This window comes from Nomascus leucogenys, chromosome 2, assembly GCF_006542625.1.
Source record: "Nomascus leucogenys isolate Asia chromosome 2, Asia_NLE_v1, whole genome shotgun sequence".
In the NCBI taxonomy this organism is placed as follows: domain Eukaryota; kingdom Metazoa; phylum Chordata; class Mammalia; order Primates; family Hylobatidae; genus Nomascus; species Nomascus leucogenys.
The window spans coordinates 143843963-143859355 of record NC_044382.1 but is presented as its reverse complement, the minus strand read 5'-3'; positions in this window follow the sequence as shown (position 1 = coordinate 143859355).

Sequence of the window (15393 nt, the reverse complement as noted above, 5' to 3'; positions counted from 1 at the left end):
GCCAGGCGTGGTGGCACACACCTGTGGTCCCAGCTACTCAAGAGGCTGAGGTGGGAGGATTGCTTGAGCCCAGGAGGTCGAAGCTGCAGTGAGCCGTGATAGCGGCACTGCACTCCAGCCTGACAGAGGTAGACCGTCTCAAAAATAAGAAGAAGAAGATAAAAAGTTTTTAATGCAAAAAAAAAAAAAAATCACACAGATAAAGCAGCGGCCTTTGGTCCTTCTAGAGCGTGTGAAGGAGAAATGTGACCCAATTAGGAGACAGAAAAGGCTTGGTAGAGGAAATAGAAGTGCAGCTCATCTTGAAAGCAGCAGTTCTCAAAGTGTGGTCCTCAGACCAGCAGCATCAGGATCACTTTGGTCCTGTTAAAAATGTGGACTCTGGGCCAGGCACGGTGGCTCACACCTGTAATCCCAGCCCTTTGGGAGGCCGAGTCGGGCGGATCACCTGAGGTCACGAGTTTGAGACCAGCCTGGCCAACATGGTGAAACCCCGTCTCTACTAAAAATACAAAAATTAGCCAGTGGCAGGTGCCTGTAATCCCAGCTACTAGGAGGCCGAGGCAGGAGAATCGCTTCAACCTGGGAGGCGGAGTTTGCAGTGGGCCGAAATCGCGCCATTGCACTCCAGCCTGGGCAAGAAAAGCGAACCTCTGTCTCAAGAAAACAAAAAACAAACAAACAAAAAAAACAAAGAAAGAAAGAAAGGAAAGAAAGAAAAGAAAAAAGAAAAGAAAAGACTAAAAGAAAAGAAAAGAAAACGTGGACTTTGGGGCCCATGCCACAACTGCTGAAGCAGAAGCCAGGTGTGAGGCCCAGTGATCTGTGCTGTAAGGGGATTCTGATGCTCTGTGCGGGATAGTGGAGATAAATTAGGAAAAAGGCAAGGGAGAGTGTTCAAGGAAGAGGGCAAAGTTTGTGCAAAGACAGCAGAAAGGGGCTGGAGAAAAGTGTGTGTGAGGGAGCCTGGTGCGAGCTGAGAATCCAGGGGTCAGTGTAGGGCTGACTTCTCCCTTAGAGGCACAGGAGGCACACAGTAATTTTAGGGACCCGTGAAAATGTTTTAATTGTAATTACTTTTTAAATTAGAAGATGAAAAGGAATGTAATAAAAGCAATATGTAATAATGAATCCAGCTTGGATGACGGTCATTTTATGAATGCAGTCATAAAATATTCATTTTTAAATTATTTTATGGAAGAAGGGGTGCACAAAAACAAAGTAGCTAGGGCCCATGAAAGTCATATTGTGGCTGGCCCTGGGTCAGTGGGGCAGTTTGTGATATTAATGAAATATCGCTGTGATATTTATAACATCCAGTGTTTACACACCATGACCTCAATGAAATATCGATGTGATATTTATAATATCCAGTGTTTACACACCGTGATATTAATAAAATATGGCTGTGATATTTGTAATATGCAGTGTTAACACACCGTGATATTAATAAAATATCGCTGTGATATTTATAATATCCAGTGTTTACACACTGTGATATCAACGAAATATCTCTGTGATATTTGTAATATCAAGTGTTTACGCACCATGACATCAATGAAATATCACAGATGTTTACAACATCCAGTGTTTACACACTATGACCTCAATGAAATATCAGTGTGATATTTATAATATCCAGTGTTTACACACCGTGATATTAATAAAATATGGGTGTGATATTTGTAATATACAGTGTTTACACCCCGTGATATTAAGCAAACATCACTGTGATATTTATAATATGCAGTGTTTACATATCATGATATAAATGAAATATTGCTGTGATATTTATAATATCCAAGGTTTACAAACTGTGATACTGATGAAACATCGCTGTGATATTTATAATATGCAATGTTTACACAAAGTGTTTACACACTGTGATGTTAAATATCGCTGTGATTTCTATAATATCCACTGTGAAATTCATGAAATATCACTGTGACATTCATAATATCCACTATTTACACACAGTGCTTACACACTGTGACATTAACGAAATATCGCTGTGACATTCATAATATCCAGTGTTTCCACACAGTGCTTTCACACTGTGATATTATTAAAATATCGCTATTATATTCCTAATATCCAGTGTTTGCACACAGTACTTACACAGTGTGACATTAATGAAATATCGCTGTGATTTTCATAATATCCAGTGCTTACACACTGTGACATTAATGAAATATCGCTATGATTTTCATAACATCCATTGTTTACACATAGTGTTTACACACCATGATATTAAGGAAACATTGTTGTGATATTTATAATATCCAGTGTTCACACATAGTGTTTACATGCCGTGATAGTAATCAAATATCAATGCAATATTTATAATATCTAGCGTTTACACATCATGATATTAAGGAAATATCGCTGTTATATTTATAATATCCAGTGTTTACTGACAGTGTTTACACACCGTGATATTAATGAAATATCGCTGTGATATTCATAATATCCAGTGTTTACACACCATATTAATGAAATATCCCTGTGAATTCATAATATCCAGTGTTTACACACAGCTCTTACACACAGTGACATCAATGAAATATCGCTGTGATATTTACAATATCCGGTGTTTACACACTGTGATATCAATGAAATATTGCTGTGATATTTACAGTATCCAGTTTACACACTGTGATACCAGCAAAATATTGCTCTGATGTTTACAATATCCTGTGTTTACACACTGGTTACACTGCGATATCGGCAAAATATCGCTGTGATATTTACAATTTCCAGTGGTTACACACTGTGATATTGGCAAAACATCGGTGTGATATTTCCAATATCCACTAGTTACACATTATGATATTGGTGAAACATCACTGTGATATTTACAATACTCAGTGGTTACGCACTGTGATATCAGTGAAATATCGCTGTGATATTTATAATATGCAGTGTTTACACACAGGGCTTACACACTGTGATATTAATGAAACATCGCTCTGATATTTATAGTATCCAGGTGGTTACACACTGTGATATTAATGAAATATTGCTCTGATAATAATAATAATATCCAGGGTTTACACACAGTCATATTAATGAAATATCTCTCTGATGATCTTTATAATATCCAGTGAGTGAAATATCACTCTGACATTTATAATATCCATTGTTTACACACTGTGATATTAATGAAATATGGCCCTGATATTTATAATATCCAGTGTTTACACTTTGTGATATTAATGAGATATTGCTCTGAGGTGTATAATATCCAGTATTCACACACTGTGATAGTAATGAAATATGGATCTGATATTTATAATATCCAGTGTTTACACACTGTGATAGTAATAAAATATCACCATATTTATAATATCCAGTATTTACACACCGTGATGTTAATGAAATATCGCTCTGATAATTATAACATCCAGTGCTTATACACTAAAATATTAGTGAAATATCGCACTGATATTTATAATATCCAGTGATTAGACACAGTGTTTACACAATGGGATATTAATGACATATTGCTCTAATATTTATAATATCCAGTGTTAGGCACAATATTTACACACTATGATATTAATGAAGTATTGCTGTGATATTTATAATATTCGGTGTTTACACACTATTGACATTAATGAAATATTGCTCTGATATTTATAATATTCAGTGTTTACACACTGTGATATTAAATAAATGTCGCTCTGATATTTGTAATATCAGGGTTTACACACAGTGTTCAAACACGTTGATAATAATGAAATATGACTCTGATATTTATAACATCAAGTGGTTACACACTGTAATAGTAATGAAATATCGCTCTCATATTTAAAATGTCCAGTGTTTACACACTGTGATATTTATAAAATATCGCCTGATATTTATAATATCCAGTGTTTGCACACACTGTTTACACACTGTGATATTAATGAAATATCACTCTAATACAATATCCAATGTTTACACTCAGTGATTACAAACCATGATATTAATGAAATATCGCTCTCATATTTATAATATACTGTGTTAACACAATGTTTACACACTGATATTAATGAAATATCGCTGCGATGTTTGTAATATCCAATGTTTACACATAGATTCCATATTGTTATGAATAATATCACAGGGTGTACACCCACTGTGACATTAGCCATCATATCGAAGATATTATAAATAATATCACAGTGGAAGTACAGCCAGGGTGTACACCATTGGGATATCAGCAGTAAAATCGAAAATATTAGGAATAACATCACAGGATGTACACCAACAGTGATATTAGCAGTACTGTGATATTACCAGTAATATAAGCGATATAAATAATATCAGAGGGTATACACCCAATGTGATATTAGTAGTAATATCAAAGATATTAATAATGTCACAGGGTGTACACTCACTGTGATGTTGGCAGTAATATTGAAGGTATAATGAATAATATCACAGGGTGTACACCAACTCTTATATTAGCGGTAATATTGAATATATTATGAATAATATCCCAGAGTATACACACAGGGTGTACACCCACTGTGACATTAGTGGCAATATAGAAGATATTATGAATATTTTCACAGTGTGTACCCACAGGGTGTACATCCACTATGATATTAGTGGTAATATCGAAAATATTTTGAATAATATCACAGGGTGTACACACAGTGAGTACATCCACTGTGATATTAGGAGTAACCTCTCGAAGAAGATATTAAACATAATATCACAGGGTGGACATACAGGGTGTACCACTCCTGTGCTATTAGCAGTGATTTCTCTAAGAAGATATTAGGCATAATATTTCAGGAAAGGTACACACGGGGGATACACCCCCTGTAATATTAGCAGTAATCTCTCGAAGAAGATATTAGGCATGATATCAGAGGGGAGTACAAACAAGGTGTACCCACACTGTGATATTAACAGTAATCCCTCAAGATATTAGGCGTAATATCTCCGAGTGTACACCCACTATGTGATACAAGCAGTAATGTCTCGAGGATATTATGTACAATATCACAGGGTGTACACCCAGAGTGTACACCCACTGTGACAGTAGCAGAAATATCTCTAGGATATTATGCATAATCTCACAAGGTGTACACTAAGGGTGTACACCAACTGCGACAGTAGCAGAAATATCTCGAACATATTATGCATAAATTTACAAGGTGTACACCAAGAGTGTACAACCACTGTGAAAGTAGCAAAAATATCTTGAGGATATTATTCATAATCTCACAGGATGTACACCCAGGGTGTACACCTACTGTGACAGTAGCACAGTCACAGTATTTTGAGAAATATCTCGAAAATATTATGCATAATATCAGGCTGTACACCCACTGTGATATTAGCAGAAAGATCGCGAGGATATCATGTGTAATATCACAGAGTGTACACGCATAATATCATAGGGTGTACACCCTGTGTCTACACCCACTGTGATGGATATTAGCGGAAAGATCATGAGAATATCATGCATAATATCACAGGGTGTCCACACAGGGTGTAAACCCACAGTGATACTAGCAGAAAGATAGCGAGAATATCATGCATAATATCACAGGGTGTAAACAAAGGATGTACACACTGTGATTGATGTTAGCGGAAAGATCGCGAAAATATTATGCATAATATCACAGAATATACGCACAGGGTGTACACCCACTATGATATTAACAGAAAGCTCGCCAGGATATCATGCATAATATCACAAGGTGAACACTCACTGTGATAGTAGCAGAGAGATCGCGAGGATATCATGCAGAGTATAGCAAGTTGTGCACCAGGGGTGTACACCCACTGTGATATTAGTGGAAAGGTCCCGAGAATGTCATGCATAACATCGCAAGGTGTGCACACAGGGTGTACACTCACTGTGATATTAGCAGAAAGGTCGCGAGGATGTCATGAATAATATCGCAGGGTGTGCAAACAGGGTGTACACCTACCGTGATATTAGTAGAAAGGTAGGGAAAATGTCATGCATAATATCGCAGGATGTGAACACAGGGTGTGCATTCCCTGTGATACTAGCAGAAAGATCTCGAGGATATCATGCATAATATCACAGGCTGTACAGCCGCTGTGATATTAGCAGAAAGATCGCGAGGATATCATGCATAGTATCGCAGGGTGTAACACCCACTGTGATATTAGCAAAAAATCGCGAGGATATCATGCATAATATTGCAGGGTGTACATTCACTGTGATATTAGCAGAAAGATCGCGAGAATATCATGCATAGTATTGCAGGTTGCGCACACAGGGTATACACCCACTGTGATATTAGCAGAAAGGTCACGATGAAGTCGTGAATAATATCACAGCCGGTGCACACAGGGTGTACACCGGCTGTGATATTAGCAGAAAGGTCGCCAGGATGCCATGGATAATATCGCAAATGTACACTTACTGTGATATTAGCAAAAAAATCGCAAGGATACTATGCATACATATCATGCATAATATCACAGAATATACACGCAGGGTGTACATACAGGGTGTGCAGCCACTGTGATTGATTGATATTAGTAAAAAGATTGTGAGGGTATCCGGCGTAACATCACAGGGTGTACACACAGAATGTACAGCCACTGTGATTGATGGATATTAGCGGGACGATCGAGAGAACATCGTGAGTAACATCACAGAGTGTACACACAGGGTGTACAGCCACTGTGATGGATTGATATTAGCGGAAAGATCTCTAGGATATCCTGCGTAACATCACAGGGTGTACACACAGGGTGCACAGCCACTGTGATTGGTAGGTATCAGCGAAAAGATCGCGAGGGTGTCTTGCATAAAATCACAGGGTGTACACACATGGGGTACACGTGCTGTGATATCAGCAGGAAAATCTCAAGGATATCATGCATAATATCACAGGGTATACACCCACTGTGATAGTAGCAGAAAGATCGTGAAGATATCATGTATAATATCAGAGGGCGTACACCCACTGTGATAGCAGAAAGATCATGAAGATATCATGTATAATATTACAGAGTGTAAACCCATGATGATAGTAGCAGAAAGATCGCGAGGATATCATGCATAATATCACAAGGTGTACACCCACTATGATAGTAGCAGAAAGATCACATATGCTATTAGAAAAATAACACTGATAGACTTGCTTGATGTGGGGTTGCCACAACCCATCAATTTTTAAAAGACCCAGTATCTGCAAAGCATAATAAACTGCAGTGTAATGAAACAAGTTGTGCCTGTATATCCTGCCTGTTAAAAAAATGGTTTAAGGTGATTGAACTGATGTTAACGCAGAAGCTAAGTGGGGAACGTGAACTGTGCAAGTGGTAATTGGGTTGCGGGGGGGGGGAGCGTGGTAATTTTACCAGAAGCCAAGGATAAGGTGCTAAGATGTTCAAAGCATTTAAATTTATCTTTGAATTTCCAGGTAGCCAAGGGAAGAGAACAAGAACACTTCTCTCTTTTTCGGTCAGTGTCTGTGTCCTGTTAAATGTTTCTACCTTGTATTTTCCTTGTAGTGTGCCCAGAGATGATGGGCCCCTTTAGCTGCTGGGGAGGATCAGAGTTCTTACCCCTCTCTGTAGGATAGAAGAGAAAGTGAGAGTAGATCAGCATCTAAAGTCTTAAACCTGCCCTTACTTCTGAGGTGTGTTTTACTGATGATGTTTTTTGGGAACTGACCTTACAAAGTCCACAATAATTGCAGTCGTGGACCCAGTCCAGTACACTGGAGAAGGACCTGCAGAGATTGTGGTTCATCCCTGGTGGAATAGGATTTTAATAACTACGAAGTCCACAGAAAGGCAATGAGTAATCAGAGTTTTGAAGGGGAGGAGACGGCATCGTTACTGAGCGGTATCGCATGTGGGTTAAGTCCGAGTACTACAGAGCCAGTTGAAACTGGATGCAAATCCGGCCTCAGATCTTGCCTGCAGTTTTAAACTGGTAGGTTAGATAACGGGGCCACCCTGTTAGGGCTGTTTTAGCACCGGTTGAAATGATGTACATGAAACAGGATAGTGAGTTCTTGGTACGTAATAAATACTCCATGAATGGCAATGTCACACATGCTGATTTACAGAGATCTTTTTGAGCTGATTGTTGCTCATCTTTTTACCTTATTATGGTTATAGGCATTCAAGTGTAACACATTTCAGCTGAGTGTGAAGATAATACTGATGCTCGCCAATTTCTAGTTCTCCTTTTCTTCTTGGACATATAGGAGACTCCTCTTCCCTCACAACTAGGCAGAGTCATGAGACTTGTTCTGGCTAATGACATGTGAGAGAAAGTGATGTGTGCCCCTTATGGCTAAGAGAGTGAAAAAACCACTGTGGGAGTATCCTGTTTCTGCCTTGCAACAGTATCCTTGGAGCTACACATTGAGGGAACTGTGTCCCAAGATGCTAGAGCTCTGTGAGCCTGGGACTTGGGTGATTGGAGGAGGGCTCTCCTCCACCCATTCCCCTACTCTTGCTATTATATACACACATACCATCTTGGACATGTAATGTGAGCGTGGCATGTAATAAAAATAAGCCGCTGAAAATTTGTGTTTATTTATTTACTGCTTACCCCATTCTAGCTTAACTGGTACAGCACTTCAGTCAATGGATTTCCAGTATCCACTAGAGGCAAATTTGATACAGTGGAAACAAACATCTCAATTTTCATTGAATTATAGTTAGGGATCATAAAATTATGCTAATAGCCTTGAATGCACTATTATCGAGAAATTAGAACCTTCCAGCTAACAAACACCGAGATCATGTTAATCAAAGAATGAGGTATTTCTCTGAAGTAATACATGTTCAGTGTTTTTATTTCTATTATGTTGTTGCTGTTACATTTGGATCTTGGAAATGTTCCTTGAAGTTACGTGTGTGCCTTACAACAAATCTATGAAGGGGTACAAAGCCACGTATGCAAATGTGTGTATAGACATACATGTATGTCAAATATTAACTATCGTATATAGCACAGACTAAAGGTGAATCTGGATGAATAAGAGTCTGGAGTCTGGCCGGGGGTTTTACCGCTTAACCACGCACAGTCTGCCATCTTTGAGAAGTTTAGAGAGGCTTTTTTAGGAAGAGTTCTCCATTGGTCTCCTAAGCAGGTGGCAAGTCTATCAGTACTTCCTCCCTCATTTAGAAGTGAATCAGAGTATCTAACAGAAACAAAAACATTATAAATGAAGGAGAGCAGAGAAGGAGAATACACTGCTGTCTAGAGCAGTGGTTCTCATACTTCAGTGTGCGTCAGCATCACCTGAAGAGTTTGTGAAAGTGCAGATTCCTGGGCTCCACCCTAGAGTTCCTGATTCATTTGTTCTGGGGTAGGGCCTTGGAATTTGCATTTCTAGCAAGCTTCTGGGTGATGCTGCTGCTACCTGGTTCTGAAAACCTCACTTTGAGAACTGCTGCCCCAGAGTTTGCTTGTCCAAGCATATTCTATGGATTAACAGTGTTGGCACGAGCTGGAAGCTTGGTAGGCATGCAGAGTCCCAGGTCCCACCCAGACCTGCTGAATTGAAGCCTGAGTTTTCCCATGATTCCCAGATGAGCTGTGTTCACAGTGAGGTCTGAGAAACATCACATCGCAAGAAAGAGAAGTGCCTTCCAGCACAATATGAGCTTTTGAGAACCCAGCTGCTACTAGTAGTGGTTCAGCTTCCATAGTGTCTACAAAGATCTGCCACAGTCCCTTTCTGTTTTGTGATCATATTGAATAGGTTTTCATGCTCCTCTGATCCCCAAGTGGAAGTAAACTTCCCAGCTCTGAATGTCCATTGTAAGTTACCGATTTGCACGATACTGCAGGAGGGGCTATGATACCTCCACAGTGTGTTGTACAATGTGGTGTGTACCAGCTCTGAGTTTCAATCCCAGCTTCACTACTGCATTGCTTTGTGTCTTTGACAAGGTAATCTCCCTAAGCCTCCTTGTAAAGGAGCTTAATTGTAGGATCTGCCTTATAGGTTTGTTGCAGATTGTTAATGTGTATGAAATTCTGGAACAATGTTGGACATATAGTGTTTCTAAAATGATAGTCATTACTATATTCTCTCTCCCATGAAGCTTTTCAAGTCTAAGCTTCCGTTATGAGTTCTTATCTACATGCCCAAAGACACACTGTGACTGTACAGATGTCTGAGCTTGTGCATAAGTGTTTCATCCATCTCTATATCTTGATAGCGCTTAGCACACAGTAAGATGCTCAGTAGATGTTGTCTGAGTGAATGAACCCACAAGTGTGTGTGTGCATTGTGTGTATTCTCACTGTACCTATTAGGCTGGGAAGTGGGGTTTTCAGGAACACACACAAAATGCAAGACTGAGGAAAGTCCAATATAATCAAGCAGTAACTTGTTTTCCCAGTTTCCCCACTCTTGAAGGCTGATTCTTCATCAGAGAGAGGCAAAACCAAGGCACTGTGAATCTCAGTGGCACAGCAGGATTAGAAGACACACCCAGGATAGGACAGTCCAGGAGAAAAGGCCAGATACCCAGGGGGGTGGGAAGCTGAGACCAAAACGCAGCCCTGGGCTGGCTGCCTCACGCTGTCTCTCAGGTGAATGAATTATGCTTAGCAGGTCTTGAAACTCACTTGCCACACAGGTTGCCACATCTCTTCCCACCCCTTCCCCTCTCCACTACCACCGCCTCCACCTTCTGTCATCCTGCTCAAACACTGATCCAAGAAAATAAAACCCAAAAGAGGGTCATAGCCCACAATAAGCTGCCAAGACATCGTAGGCTGTTAGACTGTCACTTTATCTAACTCTGGCCTCAAGAAACTGACTACCTCCTTCACCCTAGTACGTGACAAAGACTCTCCTTGTGTAAACTTTAGTAAGGCTCCTTTTCTTCACTAGGCTTTGACTTTGGATAAAACTAAAGTGCTGTCTTTGGCCTGCCTGTCCCAGTTTTAGCTTGAATGTTGCTATCTCAGTTTAGCAAGAACCTCCGTTCCCTTGATATCTGATCACCCTCCATACCTGATCAAGTTCCTCCTCCACAACTTTTGGTACGCATGTCCTTGACCTGTCTCTAGTAAGAATCTCCCTATTTTCTATGTCTCCTCTTAGTAATTTTCTTTCGATTGACCCCCTTCAGTCTGCTCAGTGGTGATCAATCCTCAGATGTCTGTGCTATATTCTAAGTTGAGCCCAATCTCTCCTAAGATGATTATGATAGTCTTGACACCTGTTGCGATAGACCTGAACAAAATCTAACCATTTCAACACGTATGAGAATAATTTTTTCTTTAACCATCCTCAGACCCAAGCACAGTGTGTGACTGTCGTAAATTTGTGTCACACACTTGCTGTCTCAGCGTCCACTGTTACACATAACATCGGTGGTTTGAAACCCAGTTGTATCCCATCACCTTGGCCTGGTTAAAACTTCCCCTCCTCGTGTCGCTGTTTGCAATGTAGCCCGCTTGTTCCTCGTCCCACTGACTCCAAGCCCAACACACAATGGTTGCTGATCTTGATAAAATACAATGGTCAACACCAGATTCATGTAAATAAATGTCCCCCTTCTCAAACACGTTTTCCTTAAACTAGCCAATCCGTAGGCCCCTGGGAAAGTCTAAGGGATAATGCCCTTGGATGTTAATAAAGGCCTGCTCCCCCAGGCCCTCCCTCTCTTGCTCTCTGCCCATTGGTTGAGCTCTTTGCAGCCTCCAGACTTCCTGTAGCCTCCTGTTGGCATCTCCGACCTCTCTGGATCTGTAAATAATACATTTCTTGTTTCATGCATCATGGTTTCACCTTCTCATTGTGTCTCACCTGCCCGACACACCTGAACCTAACTCTCTTCCTGTTGAGGGCTCTCCTAGAAAGTGGCTACCTTGGCTTATGGCCACTCTCCAGAGAGAAACCTGAAGACCAAATTAGAGAATATGACAACAGCAGCTCATGGTAGTGCGACACATGAGAATGGGGCAACGTAGAATAGTGTGATGTTTGGATTCAGGGAGTTCTTCCCCTTTCTAGCTGTGTGACCCTAGGCAGATCACTTAACCTCTCTGAGTTGCAATTTCCTCATCTGGAAAATGAAGATACTAGCTATACTACCTGTCTCAATGGGTTGTTTTGAGGATTAAATAAAGTAATGCACGAAATGTATTTAGCTCTGGTTCTAACACCAAACAAGTTTGTATATATTTATGTATATATGTATTCATTTGCATAGAGATGGAGTCTCACTCTGTCATCCAGGCTGGAGTGCAGTGACATGACCATAGCTTGCTGCAGCCTCAAAATCCTGGGCTCAGGCGATTCTCCCACCTCAGCCTCCCTAGTAGCTGGGACTACGGATGTGCACCACCACATCCCGCTCACTTTTTAAAATTTTTTATAGAAACAAGGTCTTACTATGTTGCCCAGGCTGCCCTTGAACTCCTGTCCTCAACTGATTCTCCCACCTTGCCCTCCCAAAGTGCTGATATTATAGGCCAAACAAGTATTTAGAAAATGCTACATAGGAAAACCACAGGTTTTCGTGTTCTACTTGAATTTGCAATTCACCCCACATGTATCGGCTACATGATCTTGGGCAAATTGTATCACCACCAATCCATTTCCTTTTTTGTAAAATGGGGTGGCGATACCTATGTCAAGGGACTCGAGAGGTGTGGGAAGAAATAATTGGAATCATCCATAAAATGGACAAGTCTGTATATTCATATTCATTCAACAAGTAATAGTGCAAACAACATGCAGGACACTGGAGATAGAATGATCAAGCAGACCTGATCTCTACCACCACGTGGCTTATGTTCTAATGATAGAGACACATAAACTGATAATCAAGGAAATAACTATATAACTTTACATTTTAGCAGGGGTTGGGCGTGGTAGCTCATGCCTGTAATCCCAGCACGAGGTGACCTAGGTGGGAGAATCACTTGAGTCCAGGAGTTTGGGGCCAGCCTGGGCAGCATAGTGAGTCCCACCCCCCTCTCTTTGTTTTTTTTCCTTCGAGTCGGAGGAGTCTCACTCTGTCGTCCATGCTGGAATGCAGTGGCACGGATCTCGGCTCACGGCAACCTCCGCCTCCCGGGTTCACGCAATTCTCTGCCTCAGCCTCCTGGGTAGCTGGGATTACAGGCACATGCCACCACACCCAGCTAATTTTTGCATTTTTAGTAGAGATGGGGTTTCACCATCTAGGCCAGGCTGGTCTTGAACTCCTGACCACATGATCCCCCCGCCTCGGCCTCCCAAAGTGCTGGGATTACAGGCATAAGCCACAGCACCTGGCCGAGACCCCTCTCTTCACAAAAAAATACAAAAAAATTATCCTGTAGTCCCAGCTACTCGGGAGGCTGAGGCAAAAGTCTCAGCGGAGTCACAGAGTTTGAGGCTATAGTAAGCTGTGATTGTGCAACTGCACTCAAGCCTGGGTGACAGAGCAAGACCCTGAGTCAAAAAAAAAAAAAAGTAAAGTGAAATAAATTTCAATAGGTATCAAGAAGGGGAGAAAATACAGAAACCTCTAAGAGTTTAAAGGGAGGGGGCTAATTGAGAATGAGTAGATTCTAAGAAAGTAGAATTTAAATGGAGTTCTGTTAAATGAAGGAGGGAAGTACACGTGAAGCCCCAAGGTGCAAAGGAGCTCAGAGCATTGGAGTACCCAAAGGGACATCAGGTGGCTGCAGGCAGTGGGGAGGTATTGAGGCATAGAGATGTGGGAAGGGCCAGATCATGCAGGGCCTTTTCAGTCACATTACGAAATTGGAGATTTAAGCCTCCATTGCAGTCTAAGCATTACCAGCATTGTAAGCATCCCCTGAAGATTCTCTCCTTAAATTGCCTCCTAGTTGCCATGTTTTTGAAAACTGTTTATTTAACAGCTGTGGCAATGCAGCTTTGTTGTTCTGTGATTACTTGTCTTGCTAACATCTGTCGGTTCCTCCTAGAACTCTGTTTACCTAAGTTGGTGAGGCTGGTACCTAGACCAATGGGCTTTGATATGATAAATGGCCCATGAAAGTGAAAGGAGTAGGCGTACAATGCTAATTTCCATTCCATCCAGGAAAAAGAGAAAAAGGTTACCAGCTGTGAAAAACCAACCGACTGGAAGCAGGTTTCTGATTGTCAGCCTGCTGAGAGATAATCTTGTCAGCATGACCTGCAGAAGTGGTAATAATTTGGAATTAGGTACCAGCCTTTCTCTTAGGGCACATAAACACTTTCTAAATATTTCCCTAAACTCAGTGAGGTGGAGATGCCGGGATGTTATCATTTTGCAATTAAAAAGTCATCTTAGAAGAAATGCTTTAATAACTTTTCTCATGTTGCATGTTTGGGAAGCTTCTCGAGATTTTTTTCAGGAGGGAAATGGCACCGAGTGATGTTACCTGAACACATAAGAGCTTGGTGCTTCCCTGCTTGTTTCTACTCTGGCTTATTGCTTAAATTCTGAAGCAGCGCCATTTTGCTTTCCTTTTGCGTTTAAGCTGTACCATCAGATGTATTAGAAGAAAAGCCCTTTAACCCAGACATTCTCCAGAACCAGTAATACCTTGGCGAGCCCTTTATAAAGGCCAAAGGAAATAATGGCAATGAGCTCCTTCTTTAAGTTATTCCAACAACTTCCTACATCCTTGAAGAATGTATCTCACTAATGGATTGCTGAGAAAAACCACTTCCTCTTTCTATTTCAGAAATCATTCCAGAGCTGAGACCATGCTTTCCATCACGCATGAGAACCAAGTGTCTGTTACAAGAGGTTATGGTGATGGTCTCTGCTAAGAGTCCTGATAAATGTGGGCTCTAATCTTGGTTTTGGAAGCCACTAAACTTGCGTGACTTTGGGAAAACCACTTAACCTATGAAAACTTTTTTTCCCTTTTATTTGAAATGGCTGCCTTCTTGTGATTGCCCAGAAGTTCTTCTTGCCCACTGCATAGATAAAACCAATCCAGTGAGACAGAGGTATTGCAGCAGAGAAAGAGTTTAATTAATGCAGGGTTAGCCACGTGGAAGATGGGAGTTTATTACTCAAATCAACCTCCCTGAAAATTCAGAGGCTAGGAATTTTCAAAGATAGTTGGGTGGGCAAAGGGCTAGGGGATGGGAAATGCTGAGTAAGTCCTCCATGCATCAAGTTCACCTCTTTCAGAAGCATCACAAGACAATAAAAGGAAAAAAAATACTCTTTTCTTGAAACAAATAGTCAGACAATTTATTAGCATCAGGGGAGTAAAGAATGATCTCCAGACATCTAGTTCAAGTAACTCAACTTTCGATGGGGAAATTGGGACATTGACAATGAAATGGCAACGTGTCCAAGTTCGCAAAGTTTAATAGACAGAATTGGGATTGGGACTTAGATCTCCTGTTCCAAGCCTGGAGAGAAAAGTTTGATCAAATGAGAATACACTGTTGGGCTTTG